This window comes from Centrocercus urophasianus, unplaced genomic scaffold (genome assembly GCF_019232065.1).
Source record: "Centrocercus urophasianus isolate 14NV4802_14NV808 unplaced genomic scaffold, USGS_Curo_1.0 seq_16, whole genome shotgun sequence".
In the NCBI taxonomy this organism is placed as follows: Eukaryota; Metazoa; Chordata; class Aves; order Galliformes; family Phasianidae; genus Centrocercus; species Centrocercus urophasianus.
This window is the reverse complement of record NW_024884711.1, coordinates 38,276,539-38,290,682: the sequence shown is the minus strand read 5'-3', so window position 1 is coordinate 38,290,682 and position 14,144 is coordinate 38,276,539. Positions and strand designations below refer to the sequence as shown.

General features: G+C 39.7%; 1 long non-coding RNA gene across 3 annotated transcripts; it reads left to right on the top strand.

Moving 5' to 3' along the window:
* Window positions 1-7,186: 7,186 nt before the first annotated feature.
* On the top strand, window positions 7,187-13,638 carry LOC122159399. Of its 3 annotated transcripts, none has more exons than XR_006168506.1 (3): window positions 7,187-7,336; window positions 11,077-11,146; window positions 12,377-13,638. It is a non-coding gene; the product is annotated as an uncharacterized LOC122159399 (long non-coding RNA). The 3 variants fall into 3 exon arrangements; XR_006168508.1 differs by having other exon boundaries at window positions 11,077-11,386; XR_006168507.1 differs by lacking the exon at window positions 12,377-13,638 and adding an exon at window positions 11,847-12,370.
* Window positions 13,639-14,144: the final 506 nt, after the last annotated feature.

Here is a 14,144-nt window from a genome sequence, read left to right as displayed (position 1 = left end):
CAGGTGAAGGCAATTCAGCTGTGCTGCCGGAAGAGGTGGAGCCTGGCTGTGCCTCTCCTAGGGCCATTTAAGAGCTGACTGCTACTGAAGAAGGATCTCCTCCTGCAGATCACTTCTTGTGGAGGATGTTGTAAGCCTACAGCACTGGTAAGCGGTTTCCATTTATTATCTACCTGTTGCAATAATCTTACTTGGCTTAACTTTCCTGTATAGTTCTTAATTATAATGTCTGTATATTCACTGATTATATGTAAATTATATATTATTACCTCTTCACATTATATCGGTAAATTAATTAATAAAGATAATGGGCTATGAGAAAATAAAGAACAATAAGAAGAAAAAAAAGTAATGTAATACTAATGCTAAAACAAAGATGATACCTGACAGTATGTCTTTTGATTGTCAGGCTAATGAATGATGTGTGCATTGTGAAGGTCAGATAAGGCCTCTGGTTACAGAAGATTCAATACAAAAGCCTGAAGCAATTTACATTTTTCTTGTGCTTCTGATTTCTTAATACATCTGCTAAAGAGGCAATTTGACAACCAAAAATGCTCAGGGCTTTTTGTCCTCAGTTGTCAACTGCTTTTTGTTTGGTAAAAGCCCAGTGGAAATAAAGGGCTTCAAATAGTCATTTTGTTAACACAGAATTTGGGTTTAATATGCATGCGTCTGTACCCAGTGGTGCTTTTTGCACTGCTCTTTATAAATTGGAAGTTCCTGACGTGAGGAATATGCAATAGGCACATGGGACCTCATCCACGTTCTTCTATTGCTTATGCATTTTAAAAGAAACTCCTCTTGAGCAGTCATTAAGAGGAATGCAATGTGAAAAGGTTTTTTTAAAACAAAGAAGCAGATGACTTGAAGTATTCTTACTTGCACTTTTTCTAATGAACTTCATTTGAGTGTATACGTAAATGCATTTATTTTAAGTTTATCTAAAAGTGTAATTAGAGCTATCAACATGGGAGGGAAAAAATCTCATCTAATATCTCCATGAACAGTATTTAAATCAGTGGTTTTGCAGACTTCTAAGTAGGAAGGCAATAATGTGGTGTTTTTCTTTTTTTTTTTTCTTTTTTTTTTTTTTTAGGTGACTTAATTCATGCAGAAAATAAGGGTATGTAAGAGCTGGTCTATCAATTGAGAATAGTGGTTTGCTCATACTTTACTCCTGAGGCAAATGAAAAAAGCTGGCACAAAACCCCAGATAACTATGGATTCTGTTGGGGCTGGGATGTTTGCTGTGGAGTTGGGTTGGTTTTTATGCTTTTGTTTGTTGTGTTTTTTTTTTTTTTGTGCAAGCTGTCGATCTTTTAAAATAACCAACTGCCAGTGACATACCAACTTACTTCTTTACTTCAGTGGCATCCAGGAAAGCGTTCAGAAGCGTGAGACAAAACGTAGAGAGTCTGCAGACAAAAGGCAAGCAACAAGCAGTGGATGGACCAAAGATAGTTCCCTCTGGACATAGCATACAGCAACTAAGATTCATGTTCAAAGGGTTCCATGTTACAGTTTCAAACAACAGCTTACCCGCTGTGGAAAAAAATACTGCAGAGACATGCTTTATGTAGACTTGGTATGTGCAGAACGGTTTGATTTTGTCCACTTAGAATTATTGGATTTTGTTCTGTAATGCAAATATCCAACCTATCAGGACAGACTCTGTCTTTGGCATCTGGATCCTCATTCAGGTTGAGATATAAAACTTTGTCTGGACTGAAAGAGGATAGTGGCTATGTTTTTAATCCCAGTAGGCCTTATCTGGGCAGCAAGATGTGAGATCCTGGTGAATGAGCTGACTTGGGGGGAATCTGCAATGCTTCCCAGGCTTTCTGGGCACAGAAACTTGCAGTGGACAGAAGTGTCTAAAGAGAGATCTTGTCCTTGAAGTGTGAAGCCCATCATTATAAATGAAACTGGTACTAGGCAAGAATATTTTTCCAATCCAGGTTAGCCAAAAAAGTAGGTATTAGAAGGGCAATGCTGATCTCTACTAGGAGAGTGAGGTACCTTCTAATCGTTGCTGTAATTGACCTTTAACATAGAAAAAAAGACTTGAAAATGGTAACTGGAAAAAAGAAAAATTGCGTAATTAAATCAAGCTATCAAATTGATTTACAAAAGAAGAAAACCCACAAAACTATTAAAATCGCTTCCTGAAGGATAGGGTTTGTGATAATTTGCAATTCTGACCTTGTTTCTTATGGGATTGCTAATGATTCGTTACTATGTTTTCCAGGGGAACTGAATTTTGCAAGAATAATAGCTGAAACTGGCCTTCAGACCTGCTAGCTGTAGTACTGGAAGAAGACTGTGACCTTGAGTCAAGTCAATGGATGGTAAATACATTGTGCTTAAAAAACTGCTGGAGAACATCAAGGAGAGAAGAAAACTGACCCAGTGCCTAAATCTCTAGTTCTGGCCTCTCTTGAACAGTAGCTCAATATACCTACCTGAAAAGTGAGCACCAGGATTTATTCTTACTAAAGTGTGTCCTAATTTTTTAAGCTTTTTTTTTTTTTTTTTTGTGATGCCAGTTTGTCTTTTTTTCTGATCATGCTGTAAAACCTCCAACTCACTCCTCCCACCTTCATATCTCCAACCATTTAATTAACATTCTCCCTTTCCATCCTTCTGCAGATAATAAGCACAAGCTGTGAAATATCCCCCTTGATTATCAGAGCAGACAAGCAGTTTCCAGCCTGTTTTACACCTCAGCCTATTGTTGTATTCAGAAACTTATTTTCAAAGCTTGCTTGTGAGAGCACTCTATAAAGTAGTGTTAAAGCCTTGTTCCAGGTACAGACAGGGTATCTTCTGCTTCTCTCTCATTTACAAAGTTGCAGGAAGAAATGTGAAAGGTCTGACATTGATTCTTGCTGAGTCCATGTAGCCACCCCTCAGCTTTTCCTCAGCTCCCATCGTTCTTCCTCTTGCTCTGATTCCTGGGCTCTCACCTCTGCAGGCCTTCTGCTCAGGTCCCTTCCTCCAACAGAACTCTTTGCTTTCTATGGGATGTTCCCACCACCCTCCTGATTTACAGCCTTCATGCTTTGATTTGCATTTCCTTTTCTGTCCCTTTTTCCAAATATTGGAGTGCTTTTCTATCTGTTCAGAAAACTCATTTAAAGGCTTTCATTCTTTGTGTTCCACTGCTCATGTTCCTTCCTCAGTATTCTTCTCATTGCTGTGCCTATGTTCTCCCCTATGCCTCTACTCCCTCAGACCACCCTATGGCTTTTCCTCTTTTTTTCTCTTGGTTCCAAGACCCCCACTGCCATTTCTATCATTCCTTCTCTTCTTGCTAATTCAAATCAACAAACAAAAAATGCCTTTCACCTCAACTGCATGAGATTATCCTCTGCCACGGAAAGCTGACAGATAGAAACTGTTTAAATATCTTTGTGGCTTTTGAAAGTGAAAAGGAAAAGATTAAGCTGCATTTACTGCTTTAATTTGGAACTCATGAGCACTACCATAATGCAGGATTAGGTTCACACAGTTATTTTTTAAAGTGCATAACAATGTTCCTATTTGCTCACTAACAGATCATAGCAATGCAGTCATAACTTTTTACAGATGACAATGATCCTTAGGCAGAAGCCTTCAAAATAAAGCCTTTCTGAGTTTCCAGCTCTTGTAAAGTAATTATGTCTTGTACTACATTTACAATGGAAGTGGATGAATTCGGTCCAAAGAAACAGATCTTTTCAAAGGAAATCAGAGCAAGGGGAAGCAGCTCTGCAATCTCAGAGTTCACAAAGAAAGCAGCTGATCCTGCCTACACAGTGGGAATTTCTTTTAAAAAGAAAAGTCTAATTACAGCTGGCACTTTGAAGCCAAGTAATTCTACTTTGCTGAAAAGTGACATGATTCTTCTGACACTGCAAGCATGGGGCATGGTGTGCAGTAGTCCCCATTCTCTCACTTCTCATTCAAATTAAATACAATATTACAGGATTTTTTTTAATTTTTAATGTCAGAATTTCCTTCTAGAGTGTTGTGCAGGGGAGAGGGCCTAAAGAACAATCAGGCCAGCCAAACTCATGGAAAATGAAGATCTTGTTTAATCCTTTCATAATGGTAATAAACTTAGCACTAGTATTTATGCTTCAAAAGTATCATTTGAAGAATTTGCAAATGGTAATTTTAAAATCTAACAGACAACATCAGACGGTAAATCCACTTAAGGAAATCATATCCTCTGAAAATGAATGTCATTCTCCCTACTTGCAACAGCACTCACTTTAGTGTTTCCTGTAACACTTCAGTGTCACTCCAATTGGTGCTGGGGTCAGAAGTATGACTGAGAAAGCAGGCCATAGCGGTGTTATCTGGGAGGAAGGGTCCTTGCAGGTGAGAAATGTGGCACCTCTGCAGATCACTGGGGTGGTTATCAGCTGAGGGCTATCTGTATGGCCCCAGCCTTTGGACAGAGAGCTGGAGTACCAGACAAGAAATATGAGAGTAACAAAACCTGTAATGTATGCAAAGAGCAGACCGAAGGATGTTACTCTGTAGTTCTGCCTACTTTCTAGCAACCCAGAATATGGAGGTAAACCTCCTGGTGCTCCTGAATTCCCTGCTTGGGCTTGGATTCTCACCAAACACCAGCTTCCATTTTGCACTGATTGTTGCTTCTCAGCTGCAAATGTCCTGAATGGCAGAATCAGCCCATATCTGCAACCAGGCTGCTTCTGAGCTGTCTGAAAAGCAATCAGAGGTACATTGTTTGCAAAAGTCTGAGCTTTAAAATATCTTTTTGCTCCTTAACAGTCAGACAAGCAGCTGCACAACATTAGAGAATTGCAAAAGTTTATGTTCTTTCAGGCTGATAATAACAAAAAATCAGTTTCTTCCCTGTCTGCCAGATTTATCCATCATGAATGACAAAGTGAAAGAGCATGAAAAAAAAAAGGGAGGGAGAAAGAGAAGGCAAATTGTCTTCCCTTTGTGTACACAGCTCAACCAAAGCATTTTGCAATGTGGCTCACTGCCAGTACTGGAGGTGCTTGCTCCAGGCAGCGTAGCCCCTGCCATGGAGATGCAGCATTTGCAGGAGGCAGTTATAGATATTCACAAGCCCTATGCTCTATTTCAATTCAAATGTTGTATATAAGCCCCTCAGACCGGTCTATAGAATGATCAATCCTCTCGCTGAGAGGGAACACGTTTATAGACCAGTTCAGATGCCACATCTCCTATGAGGCAGCATAAGTTTCCTAGATCCAACCAAGGAAATGTTTGGAACAAAATTCTCTGCTTTCCAAAAACTGCATGGCCAGAACCAAGCAGTAAGTCCCATTTGTGTTTTGGTCATACCCAGAGAAGAATGTCTTAAAAGCACTAAGGAATTACGCACTTGATTATAAAGTTCTGAAAAGATCCAAAAAGATCCTGAGGTTTTGAATATTGGGAATTCACGCTCTGAAGGCCTCGACCTGTCCAGACTTGGGCAGCACTCAGTGATAAGGAAGGCATGTCCATAGAGAGAGATGGGAACAAAGGAATTCTCCTCTGACAGCACATTTGAACCCAACTCTTACAACACATAATCATGAATCTTGAGATTGGAAGATAGACTGGCTTGTGACCTGTCCTATGGAAGAAGTGCTTTGTTGTATGGAAAAATTAAATGTGAATTTACACAAATGATATAGAGGAAAGAAAGAAGAGGAAAATGATTTTTCATCCTCACAGTCCATCCTAGACCAACGCTATCTGGTATTCAGTCCCTGTTCCAAAGAACATCCACATTTTGTTTCAAGATACGGCTGTTCTGGCTTGTAATAAAATGTGATTTCAAACCCAAGAAGTGTTGGACTGCACAGTGAATGTGCACTTAAAATTACTGCATTTGGGATGTGATCATTTTTAAGGAAGATAACATCTGTTTGAAAGCTGAAAAAGAATTGAGCTCATGAGTTTGCAGGAACTTATTAAATAACAGAAAACAGATTACACGGAAATTACAAGCATTATGAGAAATGGAGTCAAAGTTTGCTAACACTTCCACACTACAGAGAGTGCAAAGAATGTTTGCTAATACTTATTGGATCAAGCTAGTGGTGGCGTGTCCCCACTGAAATAACAACCATGCAATTTATAAATAACATAAATTGCTATACCATTGCATCTTGTCCTTGCAGCTTTTCTTTTCTCCTAGGACAGTTTGCACCATATTTGAGGTTTCTTCCTCTCTAGTCATGGGGACCTATGACATTGATATGCATGGTGGTGAAGTGCACGCTGTCTCCCAAACACAAATAGCCAAGGTCTGGGATGGGCACTGCAGGATAAAAGCCTGCTGAGAACTTGTTGACTTTGGAGCATCAGCCCTGCTGGAGAACAACTTCAGCCCTGAGAGGGATTTCAGAAGTAATTTGAAGGGGACAAGTTGGCTTTAAGTACCAGGATGAACAGCATTAATGGAATGAACAGTCATTGAAGGTATAGGCCAAGCAGAAGAGTATGGGATAGGGAGAAGTGGTGAAGGGAGGAGTGCAAAAGGGAAAATTGATACAGTTAAGCCCACAAAATGAAAGGTTTGAGAGCTGGCAGTCTAGAACATGCTTCAGTGCTGGGGAAGCTCATCATAGTCATGCAGTAGCGCAGCGATTCTTCATACTGTCTAATAAACTCTGTCAGCTGCATGAAGTGACCATGTCTACAGCTCTCAGATAAAATTAGACCATTTTCTCATCAGAAAATAAAAATACACATTGGATAAGAACAAACTGGAACTTATTTGTATTTATTTTAATTCATTAATGTTAGTTGCTGTAGCATTCAAGGGATTTCCCGCATAAAAATAGTAGAAAATGATAAAATAGATGTTAAAAACATATTTTCTTCCATTATGTACTTTTTACTGCTAAGATGTTCACTGACAGCACGTACAAACAAAGTAGCAGCAGTCACTGCTGCTTTCATTCTCTCTCAAAGACAAGTTCTTCTTGCCTCTCTCCTCTGTCAAGATGACTGGCAAGACCCAGCCAGCAGATTCAACTTCTTCAATAATGCTGCCCTTAATGAGTTTGTTTACAAAAGTTCTAGTGGTATACTCTCACTGAGCACTTGTGGCATTACAGCTTCTGTTGGACAAATGCCTTATTGGGTTATATTTTAACTTTTTTGCAAAAACTTTTGTACACCTAAGTATTTGTTACTCAAGTCATGCAGAGAAGCAGAAAACTTGCTTACTATGCTAATAATCTGAAAGTCAGATCTCTCCTAGATCCCATTTAAGTGCTGACTGCCACTGAGTAAGGATGTCTTTCTGGAGATTGCTCCTTTTGGAGTTTACTATGAGCCTACAACACTGGTGAGTATTTCTATTTATTTTGATTATCTTTCCACCACAGTAATCTTACTAAACCTAACTTCTGTATACCTGTTGGTTGTACACCTATTGATTGTACAATTGTATACCTATTGTTTGTACAAGTCCCAAGCAGATAATTTACAAGTTCTTCTGAAAGTGTGCCTTCTAATGTATTTTGGACTCCAGTTCTCCTGGTGAGAGTGTCTGCAAATAGCGTTTATTGGAGTCTGAGTCCATCATCAGGTGGAGAAAATTCTTTTTTGTGGAACTGGGTCAGGACAAGGGTATGGAAGCCCACACTTCAGTCAGCAGAAGGCAAACATGTACTACATAACAGAAAAATACACAGAGGCAACAGAAAAAAGTCTTGAGCACCTGTGTGCAAGGGAGGAATAATTTTATCTCAAAGCCTTCCATCAATTTCTATGCTCTGATTTAGCTGATGGTGGATCTAAATCTCTTTCCTTGTCATACTTAATATTTATTTAAGGCAGAGCAATTTAGTTGTCCATCAAAACCAGACAGCAGTACTTAGGAGCTGCAGCACTTTTTAAATCTCTTCCCCAGCAAAATCAGTTTTGCTAAAAGAAGCTGTGACCAACAGTTCCATAATCAGTCCCCTGCAGTTGTCAGCTTCTCTAATGCATAAATACGACCTAGCTATGCTGTCTCCCCAAGCCTTTAATCATCCCTTTTGACTCTGAGATCCTACTGCCCTATCTATGACAATTGCAAAGTGTGCTCTATAACTTCCCTTGGCCATGTGCCTTATCAAGGGAAGGGGTGGTTACTAAACCTCATGTAGCTCCATGACCTTTCCGAAGCTACCAGCAAACTGCTCGTGCAGCTGTCAGCTGGTTGGTTCGTGTCTGGCTAAATTTTTTATTATGTCAATAACAATCAGCATCTGTTGTGGGTCCCACACTACTGGGCAGATCTTCAGGTGTGCATTACAGCTCTAAGAGAGGGGGCACTCGCCTAGATAAGGCCAGGGAGCTTCCTTTTTCATTGTTGCTCTGGTTTTGTTGTTTGTATGCATGAGAAGCGATGCCTCTTCTGACCACCTTGGACCAGACTTGACTAACATGGCTAATAGGAAAAGCTATCCAATGAAAGCCAAAATTTCCTTGTAACTTAAAGTTTCTATTAAAAGGATTAAATTTTAATCCACAGTGAACTTGTTATCCTACACTTTACTGAGTTATGTTTGAATTGATCAGTCATTTCCCTGGAGAGGATGAGGTCTCAGGGAAGACTGCAAAGTGCTGATTGTGCTGCTTATCCTTTTTTCATCTTTGAAAACTCATAAAATTTTATGCAAGAAACTGCTGTATCTGCTCATGTGACTTATTGTATAGCACTCTTCACTGAATATTTGAGGATAAAGACTAAAATCAACTTTAGATAAAATGAATGGCACAGGGATAACCTGTAGAAACCTCAGGAGAACACTGCTGGCAAAACAGATGTGTTCTGATCTCTCTGAAAGTAGGGAGGGTATAGAAAGGTTTCTGGGGCTTCCACAGGTAGCCTTCACTCTCCTGCACTGAATAACATCTTCCAGAAGCCAGCAACAGCATTGGAAAAAATGTCTCTGATCTCCAAGCAAGACAGCCAGTAAGGTCAGCCTTTTTTTTTTTTTTTTTCCCGCTATGCCGGGGACATCCCAGGTGACTCCAGTCAGCACCCAGCAAACCACAACATTCACCATCCCAGAAAAGACGTTATATCAGTCTCTTCTGGATCATAACATTTTGAAAAATACACCAAGGATGGAATTTATTTTAAAGTAGAGTGATCCACTGCACAGGAATGGCTTCTGGAGAAACTCCTTCTGTTCCTGTGAACTGATGTTCATCCATGCAAGGTTTCTGGTATCAGGGATAATAATACCACACCTGGACATAAATGGTAACAGGACACACTTTAAACTCAGACAGATTGCAGTGCTGTAGGAATACACTGTGCTCAAGCACTACTTATTGCCAGGATTCACAGTTATGTAATAGACCTTAGCTTGCTTAGGCAAGGATTCCTGTGATATTTTTAGCCAGTTTTTTTTTTCTCCTTTTAGTTCAGAGATTCAGAACTCCTGGAGTTTTCAATCTCTGGGTAGGTTTCCTCCCCTTGTCTTTCTCCTTTAGATAAGAGCATTTTCCTTCCCTTTTTTCCCCGTCCTGCCTGTTGAGCTGTTCCTGTTTATGGGATGTTAACTCAGCACAACAGGAGACTGTAAAGCACTCAACTCACAGAGAAGACATTTCACATTGTTGAAACTCCTTGCAAACTGAACTTCTAATTCCTACAGCATCCATAAAAAAGTGTACAACAGTTCTAAACATCAAACTGCTGCATTCAGTCTTCTTGCTGCATGCTTACTGGACAGACTCAGACACAGCTGCCTACGTGAAGGCCATGGAGAGTAAAGCAAATTGCGAGTCATCCAACACTGACACATGACCTATATTTCTCAAGATAGCTTAAGAATCAGCATCCTATCAATATTTTATTCACACTTTGACATCAGATTTCCTCCAATATCAGATTTGGTAAATTTTGTTACAACACAGTTTTTCTTTTACTGATCTGACTATCAAAATGATAAACATCTTCAGATTCTGAGCCTCCAAAGTCCATGCAGAATTTAAAAAAAAAAAAGAAAGTAATGGAAATGACTATAGTCGGTTCTAAGTTGGGCACATTTTTATGATGTTTTACCCTTTTCTCATGCTCAGGTTTGGGGCACTGACAGTGAGCAACTCCCAGGTGCAATCTCTATTAACAGCTCTAAAGTTGCTCTACTCCAGTAACACCTGGCTCCCAGTTTCAGTATTCATTCCTTGCTTATCTTGCATTATTACATATGTCTAACTATGTTCTGTTTCCACCTGTACTGCTTTAGATCTGGGATTAACTCAGTTTTGGGCAGTGGCACAGGCTGCCCAGGGCAGTGGTCATAGCACCAACATGACAGCGTTCAAGAAGTGTCTGGACAACATTCTTGGACATACATTCTAATTTTTGCTGGTGCTGTGTGGAGCCAGAAGTTGGACTCCATGATCTGTTTCCATCCCTTACAACTCAGAATATTCTATGATTCTGTGACTCCCCACTAGTGCTCACCCACTTTGTACCAAAGGTATCTGTTAAGATCTTTGCTATTACTGAGAACACTTCATAAATTAAAATAATAAGACAGCTAAAATAAAGTGTTACCAAATCTTAATCTCTGAAAGTGGTATGAAATATTTTCCAGTAAATAAAAGCAGAAAGAACTGATGATCTAGAGCTTTCATCTTATTTATGTGAAGGGCTAAAATAAACCTAGACACTAAACTTTGATGAATGATAAAAATGTGTGGTCTAGAAAATAGCTAGCACAACATAGGCATGTGTTGGACTTCAGCTGAAAATGTGGACATTTGTTAGTCACACACTTTGGTGGGGGAATTCACCACAGTTTGAGGGGCTCCATGTTAACTTCAAAAGGAATGTAGCTATTTCTGTTCGTTATTACAAGAAATCATTTGTAGATCTAGATTTCTCTGGAAAGAATGCTAACATTTCCAAACGTCATAGGGCAGTATTGACATATTCTTTGGAAAGGGATCACGTTCAGTTTAAAATATAGATTCAAGTGCAGTATTTTGGCAGACACGAGAGATTTTTTTTCCAGGTGAAGGTACTGAGTAATTGGTAATATCTTTTTGTTTTTTTTCCTCTGCTTTTCCATGTATAAGATAAATGTGGAAGAATAAGCATATTTCCCTTCCCATCAAGAAGAAGAAGAAGATTTGGTTCATGATGAAGGTATTGGAACATCTTTGAAAAACTTGCTCTAGCTTGGCAGAACATACAAACCCAGAAAAAAAAACAATGCTTAAATCTTGGATGCTTGTGGCTGAGAGAAGCTTTTCCTAGGACACAGTCATATCCCTCCTAATGCTCATTCAGAACAGGAGAGGAGGACATTTGGGCAATTGTATCAAGAGGAGCACATGGAGGCATCAGGTTTTATGGCCCACAGGACACCTTCAGCTAAACACACTGGTGGGTTTGACAGCCATCAAACAGCTTTGGTTGGAAGGGACCTTGAAAATCATTAAGCTCCAACCCCCTTGCTGTGAGCAGTGTCACCACCCACCAGCCAGGGCTGCCCAGCTTGGCATCCACCTTGGCCTTGAATGTATCCAGGTGTTTGACTCAGAGATTGTGAACTGCTCCTGAGCAGCATTAGCATCACACTGAATCTCCTAACATCAGGCAAACATCTAACATCTGATTCTAGCATCAGTAGCTGGCTGGACACACAGGGTAGACAGGGTAAGGGGAAATCCAGGATCGAAGTGACATATGGTCCAATAAGTTGTTAAGTCACATCAATGTTATGCATAAACCTCATCTTAAAAATTAAAAAAATAAAATATAGATTAAAAATTACCTATTACAGTGGTATCTGAGCATTACATTCACACTGAGTTCTCACCAGGTGTTCATTCTCTATGCCTAGATACTGATGGTGAATCTCAACACTCAGTTCAGCTGACAAACTGTCACTTTGTTATGGGATATGAGATGGTCCAGAACACCCCAGACACATCTGTATGGGGCTGACAAGACCTGTGGGATTACCCATGCACTTCTGGAGCCAAACAGATCTGGGGTATTCCAGATGTTACTACATACCTGTATGTAGGTAACTGAGTCCAACACTGTCACTGTTTTATGTACACAGAAGAATTAAAAAATACATATTTTAAATTAAAAAGTACAGATTCAAAGTATTTTTATTCCAAGTGGTGCATTGAGAGCCTTGTAGGGTTTGTCTGATGTCAGTGACAAGCTGAAAATCTCATTGAAGCAAATTCCTTCTCTTGTCCCTTCAGCCATTTGCCTGTCTTGCCAGATTTCATACTCCCTTGTTTGTTCTTAGCTCAGCAGATGGAGACTAGTTTAGAAACAAATGAAAAAGGAGTAAAATGCATGTGCTAAATAAAGTAATGTATGTTAATGGGCATCCTACAATTTCTTCCATTTTAGCCAAAATTGTCTCGAACAGCAAATGAAAGGGAGAGGATGGGAAGCAGCTGTTTCTACTCTCTGTAGCAATTGATTGTAAACTGGCCTGACACTTCACCCAAAGAGTTTGCCATGGACATTTGATTCAGCAAATCTGCCTCAAACCCAGAGCTGAGGCACTGCTATCTCAGTCCTTCACCAAAGTGACCAACCACCAGATGTTCAGGACTATTAAAAACAAACAGCCAATCAATAGCATATTTCAGATTGACAGCAACACATTCATTTCACCACCGGAAAGAATCTAAACACTTAAGTAAGTGTGTAGGGTAATGACACCCCACATTGGCTGCCCAGGGGGTTGGCTCTAGACCTTCATGTATCAGGCTTCAAGCAGAGGTGAAAAGAAAATAAAAATCTGTCTCCTCCATAAGATATTCCCCTTTAGAATAACTCTGTTCTCTATGTGGAGCTGCCACGTCTGCTCAGGTATGGCACAAGACAGGTATAGCAGATGCCACACACAAACTGCAGGGCATGTGCTCAACTAAATGAAAGGAGAAAACAAAGAGAAAAAAAAAGTAAGTTAAAATTTAACTAACATTTGGGTTTAAAACTGTACTCAATCATTGTAATTTGGTTTGACTGAAGGTGCAGGTCTTAAAATGAGATAAAAGTAGGATCTAGTGTTAGATTTGAAACATAAGGAATTAAACAGAAAAATATGTTTAAATGCAAATAATGATTTTAAGGTGTAACAATGAAGATGTAAAGAGACATCACTTCAGTTTGTCAGAAAAATTGTAATAAAAGTCATACTTCCATAAGGAGAACATAAATAAGTAAATTAGTTTTCCCTTCTGAAAAAAAAACTAAGAACAGCATGTCCGGATTTTGAAGGATGAGGAAAAAGTGAAACAGCTGATGATAATACAAAATACAGCACAAAGAGAAAAATAGTAAAGGAATGTATTATAAAATGCATTGCCAGAAGTTGCATAACGAATGCTGGTATGAACAAACAGAGCTGGAAATGCACTCCTGCTTTCCAAGAAACTTCCAGTGAGTCAGGACTGCAACATGACAGAAAAGGAGGACTGCCTTTTCCCTCTGAAGCAGTGAGCATTGGGAACTTTCTGTACCCTGAGAAGCACATGTGCTCCAACAGCATTTCAAACAAGCTCATGTTTCGGTCATTTTCTGTCATCTCCATGGAACTGAGCAAAACACTTTAACAAGAGAAATAAATAATATGTTAAGTAGAGTCTGGAAGTATACTTATTTTTCCCAATAAATCTGAGTGTTAATTTCAGTCACCTTTTGTTTTCCTGCATTTTCCTGGTCTCCTTTCTCAAATGAGATAAGAAGGAAAGGAAAGAACCCATGGGGAGGGAGAGGCTGTTCACCTGAACAAATACCGGATCAGCACTTGTCGTGTCCTGAGGTACAACCACTGTGAAAGCTATAGGAAAACCAAAAGAAGATTGTGGTCAGCTACCAAATCTTTCAGCAGCTCAGTCCCCAACTGTTCTGAGAAGAGAGGAGAGTTTACCATTGCTGGTGCAAGCATAAAGGCTGTGTTCTCCCTCCTTCTGCCCCAAGTTCCCCCCTTGCAAAAGAATTGCTGGCTGGAAAATATAACTCCCACTGGGCATGAGCACTGCAGTAATTATAGGCTGTTCCTCAATAGCTATTTCTTGTGGTATGTTGTGTACCAGCTGAAGGAGCTCCCTCAGTATCCAAGCTCCCACAGTGTTCTCCTCTGCTAGAGCCAGCACACGTCCATCTG